Genomic DNA, 19,006 nt, shown 5'->3' with positions numbered 1-19,006 from the left:
TTACACCTTATGGCGTGTTTTGCTACAAAACAATGTCTTTTGGTCTGAAAAACGCGGGAGCAACATATCAGCGGATGATGCAAAAGTGCTTGGCAACACAGATTAGAAAAAACATACAAGTATACATCGACGATGTCGTGATAACATCAAAAAAGGGGTCAACATTGATCGAGGAATTAAAAGAAACCTTCGACAATCTTGATAAATTTTGCCTCAAGCTAAATCCGACGAAGTGTTCTTTCGGCGTCCCTGCGGGAGAACTTCTCGGGTTCCTAGTCTCAGCAAGAGGGATTGAAGCCAATCCAGAGAAAATTCAAGCTATCGTAACAATGAGAAAGCCAACAAAGTTAAAAGAAGTACAACAGTTGACTGGGCGAGTTGCAGCTTTAAGCAGATTCGTCGCCAGACTAGGAGAAAAAGCGTTACCGTTCTATGCTCTAATCAAGCAAGGAGAGAAATTCCAGTGGAACGAAGAAGCCGATAGAGCTTTCGAGGATCTCAAACGCACAATTTCGACACCACCAATCTTGGTGGCGCCCAAGGAGAAGGAACCTCTCTTGTTATACATTGCAGCCACGTCTCAGGTGGTCAGCACAGTACTTGTAGTTGAAAGAGAGGAAGAAGGAAAACTCCATGGAGTACAGAGGCCAGAATACTTCATCAGTGAAGTTTTATCTCCCTCAAAACAGCGGTATCCGCAGTACCAAAAGCTAGCATATGGAGTGTTTACAACCGCAAGAAAATTGCGGCACTATTTTTCGGCACACCCGATAATAGTGGTCAATGAGGCGCCTTTATCCAATATACTAAACAATCCAGAAGCTACGGGTCGTGTCTCCCTTTGGGGAATAGAGCTTTCCCCTCGGGACATCACGTATGAAAAAAGAAAAGCAATAAAATCGCAAATTCTACCAGACTTCATCGCAGAGTGGATGGAATTACAAAATACGGGACCCCCGGATTTATCGAGAACCTGGACTATGAATTTCGACGGGTCTAAGAGATTAGAGGCAGCTGGAGCAGGAGTGATACTAATATCACCTGAAGGCGACAAATTAAAGTATGTCTTACGAATGACGTTTCCAAACGCATCTAATAATGAGGCAGAGTACGAAGCCCTCATACACGGGATGAAGATGGCGAAGGCTTGTGGTGCAACTCGATTAAAAATCTTTGGCGACTCACAGTTGGTGGCTCAGCAAGTCATGAATCAATGTGATGCAGTCAACGATAGTATGATAGCATACAAGGAAGTTTACAACGAGCTGGAGAAGCTGTTTGATGGGTGCGAGGTAAAACACATCAGCAGGTTAAGCAATGATGAAGCCGACGTTCTGGCAAACATTGGGTCGCAGTGTCTCGCGATTCCACCAGGCGTATTCTGGGAAGAGATAGCTGAGAGATCTACAAAGTCGAAGAAACCAAAGAAGAAGGAGAAGGATGAGAAACCCTCGGGGGCTATAAAAGCGACACTGGAAGAAGAGGAGGAACAGGACCTAGTTATGATGGTACAAATTCCATGGATGCAAGTATACATATCATACATCCTAAGGAAACAAATACCCGATGATCCAGTTGAAGCAAGGCGAGTTATTAGGCGGTCCAAGGCCTTTACTGTGGTAAAAGGGGAGTTATACAAGCGAAGTATTTCGGGAGTGTTACAAAGGTGCGTCACACCCGAAGAAGGAAGGATAATTTTAAAGGATGTACACGATGGAATATGCGGTCATCATGCAAGCAGTCGAGCTATAGCAGCCAAGATTTTCAGAGCAGGATTTTATTGGTTGAGAGCAATAGAGGACGCGAAAGAAATAGTTCGTACCTGCGACGCGTGTCAGAGATTTGCTGCAAAACCTCATTCTCCAGCAGCAGAGCTGATGCCAATACCGTTGTCTTGGCCCTTTGCTCAGTGGGGTCTCGATATGGTGGGAAAATTACACAAGGCTTCGCCAGGAGGATACGAGTATATGCTCGTCGCTGTCGACAAATTCACTAAGTGGATAGAAGCAAAGCCGATAAATTCACCAGACGGAGCGTCGGCAATCAAGTTCGTGAAAAGTATCGTTTTTCGATTTGGAGTACCCCATAGCATCGTCACAGACAATGGTAGTAACTTCACATCAAAGGAATTCAAGGCATATTGTGCAGAGGTAGGTATCAAACTACACTTTGCATCAGTTGCGCACACGCAAACCAATGGCCAAGTCGAAAAAGCCAATGGCTCGTCACAGACAATGGTAGTAACTTCACATCAAAGGAATTCAAGGCATATTGTGCAGAGGTAGGTATCAAACTACACTTTGCATCAGTTGCGCACACGCAAACCAATGGCCAAGTCGAAAAAGCCAATGGAATTATCTGCAATGGTATCAAGAAGCGTTTGCTAGCGCCATTGCAAAAAGCTCGACATACCTGGCCTGAAGAGTTGCCCAGTGTGTTATGGAGTATTCGAACAACACCAAATACGGCGACACAGGAAACCCCGTTTTTTCTGGTCCATGGAGCTGAAGCAGTATTGCCGATAGAAATAGAGCATGATTCTCCAAGAGTTATAGAGTACGACGAAGAGGCCTCAAGAAAAGCATTGGAGGATGATGTCGACGCACTAGATGAAGCTCGAGACGAAGTATTATCACGAGTCACTAAATACCAGCAAGACCTAAAAAACTATCACAGTCGACGTTTGCGCCCGAGATCTTTTCAAGTCGGTGACTTAGTTCTTCGGCTCACTCAAAAAAGTCATGAAAAACTCGAGTCGCCATGGCTTGGCCCTTATATCATCACAGAAGTAATCGAAGGAGGAGCATACAGGATAAAAGACAAGAAGACAGGGGTTGCAGAGCCAAATCCCTGGAACGTAGCGCAACTCAGGCGGTTTTACGCTTAGAGTCGAAATATAGCCCTCCTTTGTAAAGATACAATGTACTGAAACGCCCGCGAGCTTTCAGACGCACTCTTTTCCTTTTCAGGGCACCGAGTGGGGCTGGAAAGGTTTTTAATGAGGCGGGCTCGCGGTGCTGCAATATAGAAAAGATATTGGTGATACACATCTTCTCTATCGACACGCTCGGGGGCTTGCACCCAGCAGCTACTATATATGAACTACCGAAAAAATAGAACTTGCAAAACAATAAATTTCGCTTTGGTGCAACACACCTCGCAAAACAATATAGAGACACAGGAAGAACCAATAAAAAGCTCGGGGGCTCGTTGAAACAAAAGTAGTTCGAGATATTTGACAACATATATGTTATTTACAATATACAGGCGTTCTTCGACAGAGAAAAAACAACAAAGAAATTCTTCAATCAGCATTCAATATAGCGTCTATATTGATTCCCTCATTATCTGCATCACCAGTTCTATGTTCAGCATATCTACCCTTCACGAAGAATTCTGCGTCCATCCGAAGCAGTTCGTCCATCATCTTTTCTGCTACAGGGCGCACAATGTCATCAATCTTGTCAACGTTCCTTCTCCGCTTCGCTTGCTTAGCCAGACACTTGGCGATAATTTGAGTCAGATCTAACTTCGGATAGCAGATTTGTATCATAATCATGGCGAATCTTGCCCCAGCTGCTAGCTGAGCTCGCACAAATTGATGAATACGAGGAGCATCTCGAAATTTCTCCATCAAAGCAGGAAGGGTGTCTGGGATTTCGTTGCGAGGAAACATGGTACTGTAGACTAAAGACAAAGTTTTCGTACAGAAGTCGAGAAAATCGCGGACCTGACTCGCGCGATCTTGAAATCTGACTATTTGGCGAGTTCGCTCAGGAGTGACCCAAAAATTGGCACCGTGCTCACGAGCAAGCCTGACAAGCACATTGGTTCGGGCTTCAACACGCTGATCTTCGGCAGCAGTATCCAAGAAAGAACCTGTTTCACCGGAAACTTCAGCAAGGAGTAAAAAATAGTAAGGTTAAACTAACATATGACCAAGTTTTGCGGAGCATACCTGCCATATCCAAGCTAGCATCATTCATCAGCTCAAGCATATGATTCTCTCGGCGCGTAGCTTCGGCAGCCTCAGCAACTGCAGTTTCCTTCAACGCCATGGCTTCTTGAGCTTGTTGAACAGCTCGTTCTTCATTCTCAGATGATCTTCGAGACTGTTCCATGATCACGAGAATTTGTTTTTTCTTCGACTGCAGTTCTTGACGGAGTTCATCCAAGTCTTCATTTTGTGCAGCACTCGACAAACCTCCAATATACTCGACAGCGGAAGACCTTTTAGAGCAGGACGCAGCAGGCAAGGCAGCCGAGGAATGAGGTCCAGTGGTATAATTGTCAAAAATCAACTGGAGAGAAAATAATTCGATATCAATAACTCGACAACATAGCTTTTTCATTAATAAGGTCAGATATTTACATGGCTATTACAAAGAAAGGTTCCTATTGAACTAATGGGGTAGTTGTCGCCAGAGCTACTATGGCAACAGCATCAAAAGAAAAGCACAGCGAAAAAAGAGACAAGGTGGTCTACTTGACCTCCGGCTTCGATGAACTAGGAGCCGGAGTTGGCTTGAATCCAAGGAAAGAAAGGATTTTCTTCGAGTTTGGCTTGGCGGCCTTGATCAAAGATTGCCATCTCTTCGTCTCCATCTTCTGCACATCGCCAACTTTGGCCCAGTCAACGTCTTGTCGACTGTCAGCAACCAAGGCAATGGTACCTTCAACACCAATCTTCAAACCTTCTTGTCGAAGACCGTGCCCAAGATCCTCTTGAGAATTGAAGAACTTGGCCAGAGCAGCAAAAGTTTTGGGTTCTTCTTTCTTCGAGAAGAAGTATGGAAAAAGCCGTGATATGCCCGATTCAGCATCAGCAATGCCTTGGCGTGCCTCATCTCCATGAATCTCGAGGAGGGAGAGCGCGTCGAGAAGGCGATCACCTTCAGGATTGTCGAGCTCATAATCTTGATGCGTCCTCCCTGATACCGCAACATACAGCTTGTCAAAAAGCACGCCAAGAAAAGCATGGGTATTCGAAGAACAAGCAATGGTTAGAGCACTTACTGACAAAACGTCGGCTCTGTGACTCTAAGCGAGAGATAATCCCTTCCTCGCGGGCAGTTTGCTGAGTGATGTTTTCACTCAAAGAGTTTTCCGCGTTGTGAAGTCTTTTTCGAAGATCTTCAACAACGGCAGCATTTGATTCAGCCTTCTTGCGAGCTTTTTCGCTTTGCTCCAATTTAAGAGCAAGAGCATCAGCGTTTTTGTTGGCTTCCACAAGATTGGCTGGAAAAACAACCGACATCAACAACTGTTATGACAAAAAATATGATAGAAAGTATTCAACCAAAGAAAGCAGCAACAATAGTACCTTCAAGTTTGTTCGCATGATCACGGTACCCGACAAATTGGGTACCGAGACGGATAAATTCCTTCATCAAAGGCTGAAGAAAGAAAAATCAATATAGTGCGCGAAAGTTAGACAACGACAAGCGAAAAAGATGCAAAACACAAAAGAGATCCGAAAAATATCGGAAGAAAAAAAGAGAAGGGAAACTTACATCATCCAGTGAAGGAGTCGTGGAATCACCAATTAATTGGGAGGGTTCCTTGGCTGGCTCAACCCTAGCTCTCTTCGGTGAAGAGGCACGGGGGCTCACAACTGGAGCAGTGAGCTCGATGTCTTGATGAGGAGTCGAGGTTTTATCCCCATCAGATTGGGCCTCAGAAATAACCAAAGTACGAGACGTACTCGTTCGAGCAGTCACGTAAATGGGGGGATTTTCATCCTCATCACCACTACAATAAACAGGCAATAATATAAGAGACAACATAGACAAAACATCGGGAGCAAACAACAAAGAGCAACAGAGAACTTACGAGCTGACAAGGGCATCCTCATAAGTGTTGAAAGTTGTCCTTTCTTCAGTAGAAACAACTTCTTCGGCAGGAGGTGCGTCGGCTTTGGAGGTGCCAGAATCGACAACTTCATCCCTCTTTCTTTTGTTCCCTGGAGAAACAGCAGAAGGAAGGGAACGAGTCGACTCGCTGGCTTCAGATTCAACTTCTCTTTCGGAGGAAGCCGCGGATTTGTGAGAATCCGTGACTTCACTTTCAGGGCGAGAAGTACCCTGGTTGTCCTCAGTGACAACAGCCTGTTCTTCGACTTCTCCATCTTCAGGAAGAGGAGGAAGAGAAGCTAGAACTGGATGATTCTACAAATACAAGGAATGTCGACAAGAAAGTGATGCAGGGGAAATCAGCAAAAGTAACAGTCGACAAATAGTAAAATAATCGGGAAGACAAAAAAGTCGAGAGGACAAAATACTAGTTAGAGAAAATACCTTGGGAAGTGGGTTGGAGACACTATATGGCTCCACACGGCAAGAAGATGGAATAGGATCTTTTTTGGTGAGTGATGAAATTCTTCGGATAAGTTTCTCCAAGTCCTTTGCAGAAAGGTCCTTGGAGAGCCTGTTAGCATCTTTTTCGCCAGCATACGTCCAAAGGGGATTTTTGCGGGCCTGCAGAGGCTGCACCCTAATCCTAAGGATGTAAGCTGTGATTTGGATACCCGACAATTCCTTGCCGCGGGTATTCTGAAGCTCATGAATACGAGACATTAGCGCCTCTGTCGCTGTTTTTTCTTCTTCGGTAGCTTCAGCGTCCCAGGAACGGCGGCGAAGAATCTTGGCGCTCCCATCAAAAGGAGCTATGTTGTACTCCACCGAGTTAGCGCTTTCTTCGCGCACATAGAGCCATCTTTTGCGCCACCCTTGGACGGAGTCGGGGAATTTGACGTCAAAGTACTCGACGTCAGGGCGAACGCAAATAACAACACCGCCTATGTTGTAGGTGAAGTTGTGGGAGCCATTGCGGCGGAGGTAGAAGATGCGCTTCCACAGAGCCCAGTTAGGAGGGACTCCGAGGAAACATTCACAAAGAGTAATGAAAATTGCGACATGGAGGATGGAGTTGGGAGTCAGCTGATGCAGCTGCACCCCATAGACAAAGAGAAGACCGCGGAGGAAATCGTGAATGGGAGTAGACAGGCCGCGAATGAGGTGGTCGACGAAACTGACCCGATACTCGATTGGAGGCAAGGGATAGCTTTCTTCCCTGGGGAAGTGCAGCGCATCCTTCGTCTTCATGAGTCCGAGCTTCTTCATCAAGTTCAGGTCTTGGTGAGAGATTTTGGATCTCTCCCACTCCAGATCTTCCGCCGCCATCTTCGATTCAGGAGTGGTGTGGCGAGTGAGCCGCGCGCGTGGTGGCATCAACAATGGCGAAAGCGCAGCGTGCGAGTGGCTGAGCTCAGGAAGTGCTGGGCGCAATGGGGATTTTTTGCAGAGGAGAAGCAGAGGTGCGGCGCAGGCGAAAGTGTAAACGGAGGAAGAAGAAGACCTTATATAGGGAATTGGCAAAGCGACGCACCGTTGGATGGAGTAATTTTTGCGGTGGATGTTGCACACGTGGCTAAGGGGTAAAAGAGTATTTTGACTATGAGGGAATGGAACAGGCGCCACAGTGCGTGCGCCAGGAAAAGCGGAGGACGTGGGTCCCCCATTTGCACAACGTGTGAACTTGGTGAGGATTCTGGGCCCGCAAGACAGAGAAAGAGCAGTACTCGCGTTTTTCCGATACAGTGGTCATGGCTATCGTCAGTAGTGACGTCACTTTGACTAAAGGAAAAATCTCGGCAGTGAGGAGTAAGAAAATTGGAGGCAGGAAAAAATTATCGATTATTTCGAGAGCCTTTGATCAAATACAAGTTTTTGCCCAAATGCTCGGGGGCTACTTTAGAAAAAAGAACAAAGCTCAAGTATGACAAAATAGAAATGGCGAGAGCCTATGATCAAACGCAAGAATTTGTTCATAGCCTCGGGGGCTACTCCCATCGGGAGCGCTGTTCGCGCACCCGATAGACATAAAAAGCTCGAGAGCGATTGACAATATAGCGGCATAAGATGTTGAGCCTACAACCAAGCACTAGTCCTTGGCTGTAGCCTCGGGGGCTACTCCCATCGGGAACACTGTTCGCGTGCCCGATGAAATTATAAAAAATATAGAGAGAAAGAAGAAATGAGCATATTTCGAGTTATACAAATAACTCGAAACATACTCCCATCGGGAAGGCAATATAAGTCATCCGTTGACTCAATAAAATGTGCTATTCCAGCAGCCGAAAAAGCACTCGACTATATTCTCAGAGCGCCAAAGTTGCGAATAATCTCTGAATGCCGCAAAACTCTGCGAAGGTAAGACCCCAGATCCGTTCTGAGCGGCGTGGCACTGTCTCTGACGTCGGTTTGCTACTTTTTTCTGTATCAACAGATACGAAGAAAAATCCTAACGGACGCGTTAGGTACCCGATAAAACATGATTGGGACTCGATAGAATGGTAAGACCTTAAGCGGCACCTGTCGAAATTTACACCAGTATCCCGAGATCATGTCCAAGGACGTGATCTTGAAGTAGGTTTTTGCGGATTGCCACTAGAGCAGTTAACTAGTACCTGATCTGTCAGATAAACTAGCCCCAACTACTATTATCCCTGTACAATATATAATTGCGTATCCAAAAGATATGTGATAAATTTGACAGTTATTGAATGATTAAAGTTGGAGATTTTCCCTGATTCTTCGATTCAAGCAAAATCTCGGGGGCTACTGACATAGGCATCCCCAATGGGCCTACCGAAGATGGTACCCGGGGTTTACTGAAGGCCCACGACTCCATGAATATGAAGATTCGGAAGCCCAAGTTAGTATTAAGGAAAGCTAGAAAAACATACTTGTAATCTTACGGGATGAGTTAGAAACCTTCCCGGACTCTGTAATGCGTGTACTACGAATCCCTCGACTCCACCTCCTATATAAGGGGGAGTCGAGGGACAAAGAAATGATCGATTCATTGTCTCACGTAACCTTAGTTTTCACGTCGTCGAGTACTTTTCGGCTGAAACCTTCGAGATCTACTTGCCCTCTACTTCCGCTAAAACCCTAGTCTACAATCCGTAGGCATTGACAAGTTAATCCCTTGTCAGGAGGTACTGCTTGATGCCACTGCTGCGGGGCCATGGCTGTCATTCCCTCCACCACTCATACCTTCCTTGCACCAGATCATATTTTTTATTCCTATATAATTACGGGTATTAACAATAGCACGACCAATGTGACTAATAGCCATACTGCATCATTGACTGCATGAATCTGTTCAGGGCCATTCTAGCTATCTAAGGTCCACTAGTGGAAATCACCTCTTTTGCACCGATTCATTTGGGCCATATGCACCGGATTGTGAACCGGTGCAAACAATCCGGTGCAAGGCTTTTTGCACCGGTTTAGTTACGAACCGGTGCTAAAGGGGGCACCACGTGGCCCTCTGTGGAGCGCCCGGCGGAGGACCTACGAACCGGTGCAAAAGGGTTGTGCCACGGCAGAGTTTTGGTGCCCTTCCCTGCCGCGGCAGAGTCAACTTTCAAAATAATTTCTATTCAATATTGGATGCCGGGCACATAGTGTTCTCCGTCTGGAGCTATGACTTGCTCAAGTAAGAATCCCGCCAGTTCTTCTTGAATTGCCCGTACACGCTCGGTTGCTAGAAAACCGTCCCGCAACCGTTGGATCTAATAATTTCAAGAAGGTACGGTGGTTAGTATATATATATGTGTATGTGAATGAAACACAATGTGATAAAATAAAGTCATGAATGTTGTTTACGTACATCAAGTTGTTCCAAAATTTTGGTCATATGGTGGGTATTCTGGCGAATGAACTCGCAAACGTAGAACCCGCATAAATTATTCCCGTCCTCTTGCCTCAAGCACTTTACGAGAACAAAGTTCAATCAAAATAATAATCAAGGATGATAATAATGGTATTGAAACTAGAATCAAATAGATGCGCGACCTAGCTAGTAGTACTTACCCGTACAGGTTTTATTCGAAGCTCTTTATTCCGTAAACCTGGAGACTTGTTGGCGAACCGTGTCCAAGCCTTCTGGAGGATATCAGCCATATCTCCCCACGCCTCAAGGGGTTTACTCTTCGAGTCCATGACTTCTACTACTCCGGTGTCGGGTTCAATGATTAGCAGGATATAGTGAAACCTACGGACACATATATATATGCATAACTCATCAATTACACTTAACACATGGAGTAAGCGAAAAAGATTTAATGTGTGAAGACAATAACACTCACGCGAAGTTCTAAGGAAATAGTATTGCCCTTTTGTATGAGTTTTTCCTTAAGGCATATACCAAGTTATTCTCCGTGTCCTTGGGAGAGTTGTCGACAGTATACCCATTCACGGTATATGGGTCAATGAACCCAAGATCATAGATTTGCCCCTTGCGGCATTCACGGATCTTCATTCTGCATAATATAGTGAGAGTATAGTTATATGCATGCAATGGACGAGCCGCGGTAGAGACTTAAGTACATAAATAATACTTACAGACAGTAGGCACTCAGCAGAGATTTGTCGAGGGCGTCTTGATTGAATAACTGAAATAATTTACAAAATTCGATGTTCATCACGTCAGTTCGCCCGTAGTGCTCATCTTTGATTGCCACCATGATCTAGTTCTGACCGTCCTTACATGCATCCAAGTACCAATTATGCAGTCTTCGCAGTTGTGTTGATAGATTAGGCAACTCCTCAGATCTGACCAGAGATTGCCCGTACTTGTACTGGTATGCTATTTGTACATCATCCGTCTGAATGAATTTGAGGCGGCTTAAGTACTCAGGAATAATCATATTGTTCGCATCTGCCTCATCTTTGTATAGTGCTACCAGCGTCGGATCAAGGCAGTCTATGATATCGGGATACACATTGAGCGGGGGGCACGAGTTTTTCTGGGTTCCAAGCTGGGGAACTTGTTTCCCTTCTTCCTTACTTTTTTTCCACCGCTCTTTTGCTACCACATTTGACTTGCGAATAGACCGATCATAGTTCGATGAAAGACTTGGCTTAGGTTGATGAAGGTTCTTCAGCAGTTTCAACTTCTTTTCCTTGGATATAGCTGGCTCGGGCTCGAGTCGGGGCTTTTTCTTGCCAAACATGGATTTCATGTGTTGTTCCTTTGCGATCTTGGCATTTTCCTCAACTGTATAGTCATAAGGTCTCTTGGGAGGAACCTTAGGCACTCTTGGGAGGGGCTCCTGTTTGCGTTTCGGTGATCGGTTACGACTCATTGCCGTAGCGGTCCGCTTTTTGCTCTTAGACTGAGTGGTGGGCTACGGCGGCGGAGAAGGCTCACGCGGCGGCGGAGAAGGCTCACGCACTGGAGACGGCTGCATCGGTGGAGAATGCTGGCTCGGTGGAGACCTTGTTGGCGCCTTTCAACCCGGAATCACAATGAATTCCTTTCGCCATAGAACTGTAGTGTTCTTGGCTTCTCCCAGCTCTAGCAAATCCCCGCCACCGGCAGGGTGGTCAAGCCTCAGCGGCCCATACCCATCCATAACTTGATCCACCCCGGCAACAGCGTAGCCATGTGGAACCGGTTTGAAGTGGTATCTTTGATCAGGTACTGGCTGTAAGACATAGCCGATCGCCGCCTTGAGCGTTAAGTAGCCCATCGTTCCCTGTGAAAAAACTTCACTACAAAAACTTCTCCCACTCTTTTCTGCGGGGTTAGTGGCACAAAGATATATAGCATGCTATGCATAAAATTCCAAATAAATTCGGTTTCATAATGTGCAGAGAGTTATTTAAATGTCTAGTAACTTCAGTGATCAAAGGATTCAAAATAAAACTTCATCAAACTCAATCAAGTCACCTAATCAACTAAAGACAAAATCTGCAGTCTAAAACTGCAGCTGCTGCAAGATGATTTTTGAAACGCCACTAGTAAAAATATGCTTGTTCAAACTGATGAATATTTAGTTTATTTGACGGGTGACTTCTAAATTTGTAAACACCACTCTCGTATCTTTGTTTCTCCCGTGTTGTAGTTCAGGGATTTTGTTTTATTTCCGCATCAAGTTTGGCCATTCTTCAAATCGGTAGTTCCGTCTTAAGTGGTTTTGTTGAACGACAGCTGGGAACAAGGTAACAATCTTGTGAGTCCATACACGTGATTCAACGGCTGAAGAACCCAAATAACCCTGTCAGGCTGTAGGTAGTACCATCTCACAGTTTCTTACTTATCTAAAAGAAACATTTTTGGGGAAAATGGAGGCCATCAAGGGCATGTGTGGTCCGCACCATCCGATCGTGCTGCGTGGAGCAATCCTAGTCGTCCTTATTTCCCTCCTTTTTTCACTCACCCGCACCACGCTAGCTATCCCCATTGAAAGGTGGGCCTACTTCTTTGAGGGCCCACTCATCAACAACACTGGCTACGTGGTCCTATGTGGGCTTACAAATCAGTGTGAGACATGTGGTGGTTGCTCTGTGGTTTTGCATGCCCACCAAGGCAAAACCTTCTTTTCGTGTCCCATTTGCTGCTAAGCCAATATGGAGAGGACATGGTCGTAAATGCATGGCAACGGGGGCTTCCTCGCCGGGTACGGGGCTCGAACATCGCCGTCCATGGAGGGGCCCTTCCTTGCCCATGGGAAGAGAAGGACAGTCTCCCGTCCTCAGCTCGTCCTCTCTTTCTCCTCCTCCCTATGCCAATATATCAAGATTAGGAGCCTTTGTAGTCCCACACAATCTATCAAAGGTAATAATATGCCAATCTGCCTCTAGTGGATTCCCATTAGAAAATCAGTTCTCATAAATTTTCCTCATTACCATGTGATCGATTTTGCATTCAAAGGTAATCGATTCCCAATAGAAATATGCTTGGGTCAAGATTAGGAGTCTTTATAGCCCCACACAATCTATCAAAGGTAATAATATGCCAATCTGCCTCTAGTGGATTCCCATTAGAAAATTGATTCTCATAATTTTCCTCATTACCATGTCATCGATTTTGCATTCAAGATTTCTAGGATCATTATCAATGTTACCCACTGGCAAACCTATCCTTATCTTTTTTCTATTCATGTTGTAAGAAGTAAAATTAAACTAAGTTTTATGGATTTTTCTGTTCATGTGTGTAAAGTAAAAACAGTACTGAAAGTAAAAGCAAGGGGGAGAAGGAAAACCAGACGCAAATTCAAATAAAGCGAAAAAGACAAAAACAAGACAAAAGTAAATTGCTTTGTAAATCTAAAGGAAAAGAAAAGCTCACAGGATTGCAGCCTCCCCAAGCTTAGGTGTTTGTAACAGGTTGATGAAGATGCTAGAAGAGGTTCTAGCACGTGTGGTGTGCTCCTTAGTTGACAAAGACGGCGCCAGAAAATGTTCTAGCAGTTGCCGTGTGAATAAAATCACACTTCAACCACTTATGAGATGCTCTTGCAATTCCCAGGCAACGGCGCCAGAAAATGTTCATGATGGCAACAACTCCATGTGTACCAACTTGTTGGGACTCCAGAGTGTTGTAGCTAGCGTCTCTTCCCCACAAGGGTGACTCGAGGGTTTATATCGAACTCTCGGGGAATTGGCGAAGAACTTCTCTCCTTTTCCTCTTCAAACAATCTAACAAAAAAAAAATAATGCCTTGTGTCCCCAACTCCATCATGTGGTTCTCAAGCACAAGGTTTCGTGTAAGTAAACTGAAATAAACTTGTAAATAAATAAAAGTAAAAACAATCTATGACTAGGCAATAAAGTAAAAACAACCTAAGTGGGGTGATAAGGGGTTGCCCGGTCTTCTCAGTAAGCACGGTGGTGATGATGATCACGCGATGAACACAGCGGAGATAACACGATGAGGAGGTGGAGATAACTTGTATGACGCCAACGAAGTCTCTCGATTGATTCCTGTCGCCAATGCAACAGCTCTCAACCCTGCAAGTTATTCGCAACTCCACACACTTGCGCACGTAGCCGCCGACCACGAAGCGGTAAGTTGCAACCGTCTAATTCCCAATGGAACAGCAGACCACACAAGACTTTCAGTAGCAAAACACCAGATTGATGCGAATTGGTGTATAGATTCGATAGAGTTGCAAAGCAATCAACTATGAACTAGGGTTTATCTTAAACGTGGTCTAAACCTAATTTGGGGGCGTCCTGGGTACTTATATAGGGGTTCAGGACGACCAGGAGTCGAGAAAATACATTAAAAACCGACCCAGATCGGGATCTGGTCGAGACTGACTCGGACACGGCCGGTCTGGGGACCGGTCGACCGGGCCAGGGACCGGGCAGGCCGATTGAAACCGGGCCTGGCACCGGGTGGAGACCGGACAAGGGGTCCAGAGCCCCTGGATGGTGCCCGGTTGGCACCGGTCCAGGATCCGGTCGGCGCCGGGCTCGTCCGGTCTGGAGGCCGGTCTAACCAGCCGTGGGACCGGGCCGGCCGGCGTGGCAGCCGGTTGCGCCGGGCGTAGCGTCGGCTTGGACTTCATCTTCCTCCTTCGCGCATGCCTCCCGATCCTCCCTCTCGCGTCCATGGAATGTCTTCATGTCCAACGCCATGTCCAGCTGCTCCTCTCCTCCTCGTGCGATGCTTGCTCCCTCTTCATACCTGTTGCTTTAGTAGCTTCGCACGAGCTCTTGTCATAAGTCCAATCCTAACTTCATTGGACTTGAGCTTCACAGCAGCATCGTCTTCATCTTGTAATGACGGAGGTAGTGGTTCGGTAGGGATGTCCTCATTATCTACCCCCCTTTAAAAGGCGTCGACCTCGACGCTCCAAGGTCTTCTCCGTCATATGGTGTCAAATCAGCCATATTGAAAGAATTACTGGCACCAAACTCATCAGTTGGAAGATCTAAAGAGTATGCATTATCATTGATCTTGGCAAGCACTTTGTAAGGACCAGCACCACGAGGAAGCAACTTGGACTTCCGTACCTTCGGGAACCTATTCTTGCGAAAATGTACCCGGACCATATCACCAGACTTGAACAACATCTCCTTGCGCTTCTTGTTCACCCTTGCAGTATTGTTCTTGCCAGTTAGTGATATTAATTTATTCTAACATAATTTAAATATACTAACATTAACATTTTTTGTTCTACAAGTCTCGCAGCAACACGCGGGGTGTCATCTAGTATGGAACAATTGACAAGCCAGTCCATAGCTGCTAGGGAGCATGATGTGGATCTAACAATATATGATCGATTTGTCAAAGACCGGTAATTACTCCCCATCTCTGCCTAGAAAAAAAACTTGTGATCTCCAACGGCTTCAAGTTAGCAATTGCGTTGAAATCATGTAATTCATCTATAATGAAAGAACAATTTATCTGTTGGTTGCGTTTTAGTTATTGATTGAGAGTTGGCAGCAATTTTTAGTCCATGCATGGATTGTACAATATTTGGATCGCCCTCCATTGCCTTTCTTTTTCTTTAAGGAAGATTGAACAAGCTCCATTGTGTGTAAAAAATGGCTAGCAACTTTATACAATATTTGGATCTCCCACCATTGCCATTATTCAAGGAAGATTAAACAAGCTCCATTTTGTGTCAAAATTGGCTAGCAACTTTATACGTTTTACATATCTTTACTATTATATTCGAGTTGGTACGTCGTCAAAAATGTCTGATGTCAAAGATTGGAGACATCCAGACCGTCTGATATGTAGTCATCCGTGCGATCTAACCTTCTCAAAAACTCAGCGCTGATAACTTTCCAAAATAAACGTCTGGAGCAATTAAACCGTTCGTGCCAGATAAGGATGTAAATAATTAGTATTAATTGCGGGATCGCCACAATTAAAGGATAGCTACGACCAGAGAATGGAATCGCCAAAATCAGCCTGGAGACAGCAATTGCGACATGCATGGAAAACATACAAGGAATTCTACTTGGTCCCAGATGGTCCTCAGCATCCCGGTCTTCGGCATAGTTTCTCCAGCATGATCTGACTGCCTCGCGCACACACCATCGCCTCTTGCTATGGCTACGCCCCATCCCCTAACGCACCTTGGCCTTCTCTCCCACCGCCATAACCGCTGTGAAGAGGGCCATCGCATTGACCCCAGGCCGCTTCTCGAGCTCGCCGACTTTGCTGCTGCCATTCCTCCCGCGCGTGGCTGGCATGATGGTGGCGACTGGCGAGGCGACACAAGGCGGCCGTGTCGGTGCACAGAGGCTGATGGGGCCAGAAGAGGATGCTTGTCGTCAACACCAACAGAGGTGGGCACGCGGTCATCGGGTTGTACTTCGCCAAGGCGCTCCTCGCTGCCAGGTACGCGGTCACCGTACGTGCTCACCATCCGCGACAAGGGTTCCGACAAGATGAAGAAGCGCCGTATCTCGTGCTTCTTGGTGCGATAGACTTGATGGCTACACCGCCGGTGGTAATCGCTTCATGCTCATGTTTCTCATGGATCGTCGTTGACGCAAAAGCATGCAGGAGCTTACGAGTGTCAGGGCAAAGATGGTATGGGGTGACCCAGCTAGCGAACGTCGGTGTGGTGGTCGGCGGAACGTCCTTGGACGCCATGCTTGAGAACAACAACAAGCACGTCGACACCGTGAAGTATGTTCGATAGCTAGCTGCCTCTGTTTTCTGACACGAGATTCATGCTTTAGAACCAATTTGTGTGATTTCAGAACAATCAGACCGACCAGCCGCTGTATGTCGAGGGGGTAATATACCCCCCCCCCCCCCCCCCTCCCTGATTGCATTGCCTTGTTTTGTTACAACTAGAACATAGTTTATTCTAGCTTTGTGTGCGGATGCTCACACGCTGGACCTCGTGAAGGAGAGCGCCGATCATGTCAGTGTGGATAAGTACATTGCGGTGGTGTGCGGCGGCTGCTAGGTCTCGTTCAAGAATCTAAACCTCACAAATTAATCACTTTATCACTCATTTTGCGATAAAGAGGACAGATCGACAAACACTCATTGGCTTCTTGTGATTTATTATTTTGTATGCCGAAATCATGCGTAAGTAGCCGTTGTCGATCCTAGATTGAAGATTCACAGCTGACCAACATCTCAACCACGGAGATCTGGGAAGCTCATGCTCGCTGCAGAGAACCCCAACACGGTGGCAGGGAAGATTTTCAATTGTGTGAGCGACCGTGCTGTAGCGCTCCACGGTCTGGCGAAGATGTGTGCAGCGGCCGCTGACACCACCACAGCCGAGATCGTCCACTACAACCCGGCCGCCGCCGACCTGGACATCAAGAAGGCCTTTGCCCTCCTTCTGTTCCCACCACCGCTCGTGCCCTTACTATCTACCACTTCTTTTGCTCGGCCTCATCCACCCACCGTGTGACCGCAATGCCCATTCCAGCAGCCGCATCCTCTACGTCCTCGTTCCCGACGCGTGAGCTACAGTCCCAATGGTGTCACAAAGATGGGATGGACAAGGGCGGAGAGGACCAGCAGGCGAGGGCGACCCGCATGCTTCCACACTGCTACTCGCCAAGGGCAGCGACCTCTGCTATGGAGTCAGTACTCAGCAGTGGCACCACCTCTGGCGGGATCGACGACAATTACCGGCCTTGCAGGGCTAGGGTTGCATCGATGATGGGGTGTACTCATCTGCGACCATGTACTTATGCGGTTCTTGAAACGACCATGTATACTCATATATGTGGCTCCGTTTCCATGTCTGATTTTTCTTTTAATCCGTATCTTCTAGCTTAGCATCATGTGCGGCCATGGGGTGTACTTTCTAGGAAAAACATGATGAGAATTAAGGGGCTTACCCTGCTACTTTCTTATAGAATATTTTGAGTGAAGACAAGTCAAACGTGAGAGCACCCAAGAGAGAAGGTATGCATGTAGAACGTTTTTTTATCGGCACCCTGCAAGTTACTTTTGTAATTAGCGTGTGTTATTTTTCTTCTAATCATTTAGTACGATGATATTGGAATTCTGATTCCTTCAAACATAGTTTTTTTTTCATATATACACCAATTATGAGCATGAATTTTCCTTCTCCTTAATTATCAAGTATTACTTTTCTTCTAAAATTTGGAAATTGCTGATACCCAAATTCTACTTCCTTAAAAGGGTTTATCTATTTTTTATTTGTCCTTTTTTGTAGTTTGGGGGAAATGAAGTCTAGCATTTGTTTTGACATGCCGTGCGCTGATTTATGCGAGTTATTTAAATACAATGCTTATATCTTTGCTCTCTCTCTCTCTCTCAAACTATACAAAGCTTGAGGCGAAGCTTAGGCGGAGCATAGAGAGAATGGATAGGTTGGAACACATAATTTGACAATATAGAGTTGATTGATGGTGAAAGGAAACATAGTTTCATCATGTGAGGTGGGATAGAAGCATCCGTTCGTGAAACAGAACAAAACCTTTTATAATTGTGTTTGAACGTTTTTTTCAAAACGCAGGTGCGCATTGGTATTAAGCCAATGAAATCTTTGTCATATTTTTGAAAATGAATGTTCGATATTCCACATTCTTATATCTTGCACGTGAAATTTGCAAACTAATAACAAAAAATGCTCGTGCGGCGTGATTATGAGCCAATCAAGAAATTTTTGGCAGCCTAACCATGGAAATGAAGTTGAAAAGAACAATGCTGATATTGTACAATACTAAAGCTCAGGTAAGTATAAATGGTTGTGACAATGCTCAACTAGCTTTTACTGTAATACAAGTCGAGCCTGGAATGGTTGTCATAAATTTACTAAATTTAGATATATTTATACATAAATATTGTCTAGATACATCAAAATTTAGAAAATTCTATGATATCTTTTTCCGGACGGGACAATACTATTTTATACACACGAACTTTCACATGCATCATGTTCACATACTAGCAATGAGAAATGAAATCAAAGAGACAGTGGCAACGCACGGGCATTCAACTAGTATATATATATCATGAATTATAGATGTTTTGATCAATGTATCTAGGCCTAAATTTGTTAGGCCGTGGCACCGCACGGGCATTCAACTAGTAGCAATAATTTGATAAACAACTCAACAAAGCTGAGAGACACACACACACACATTACAGCAATCATACGACTCTAACAATCACCGAACAAATGTCGATAGTCAAATATATAGCACGCAGCTCTAAAAAATGTAGGGCTAGATTTTTCAGTAGTCCA

General features: G+C 45.5%; 1 pseudogene; it reads left to right on the top strand.

Annotated features, from left to right (window-relative positions):
* The first annotated feature begins 12,137 nt into the window (after positions 1 to 12,137).
* Positions 12,138 to 16,735, top strand: LOC124682260 (annotated as a pseudogene).
* The last annotated feature ends 2,271 nt before the right edge of the window (positions 16,736 to 19,006 follow it).

This window comes from Lolium rigidum, unplaced genomic scaffold (genome assembly GCF_022539505.1).
Source record: "Lolium rigidum isolate FL_2022 unplaced genomic scaffold, APGP_CSIRO_Lrig_0.1 contig_7894_1, whole genome shotgun sequence".
Lineage (NCBI taxonomy): Eukaryota > Viridiplantae > Streptophyta > Magnoliopsida > Poales > Poaceae > Lolium > Lolium rigidum.
Note: the sequence above shows the minus strand (reverse complement) of the source record. Positions and strands in the feature narration are given on the sequence as shown.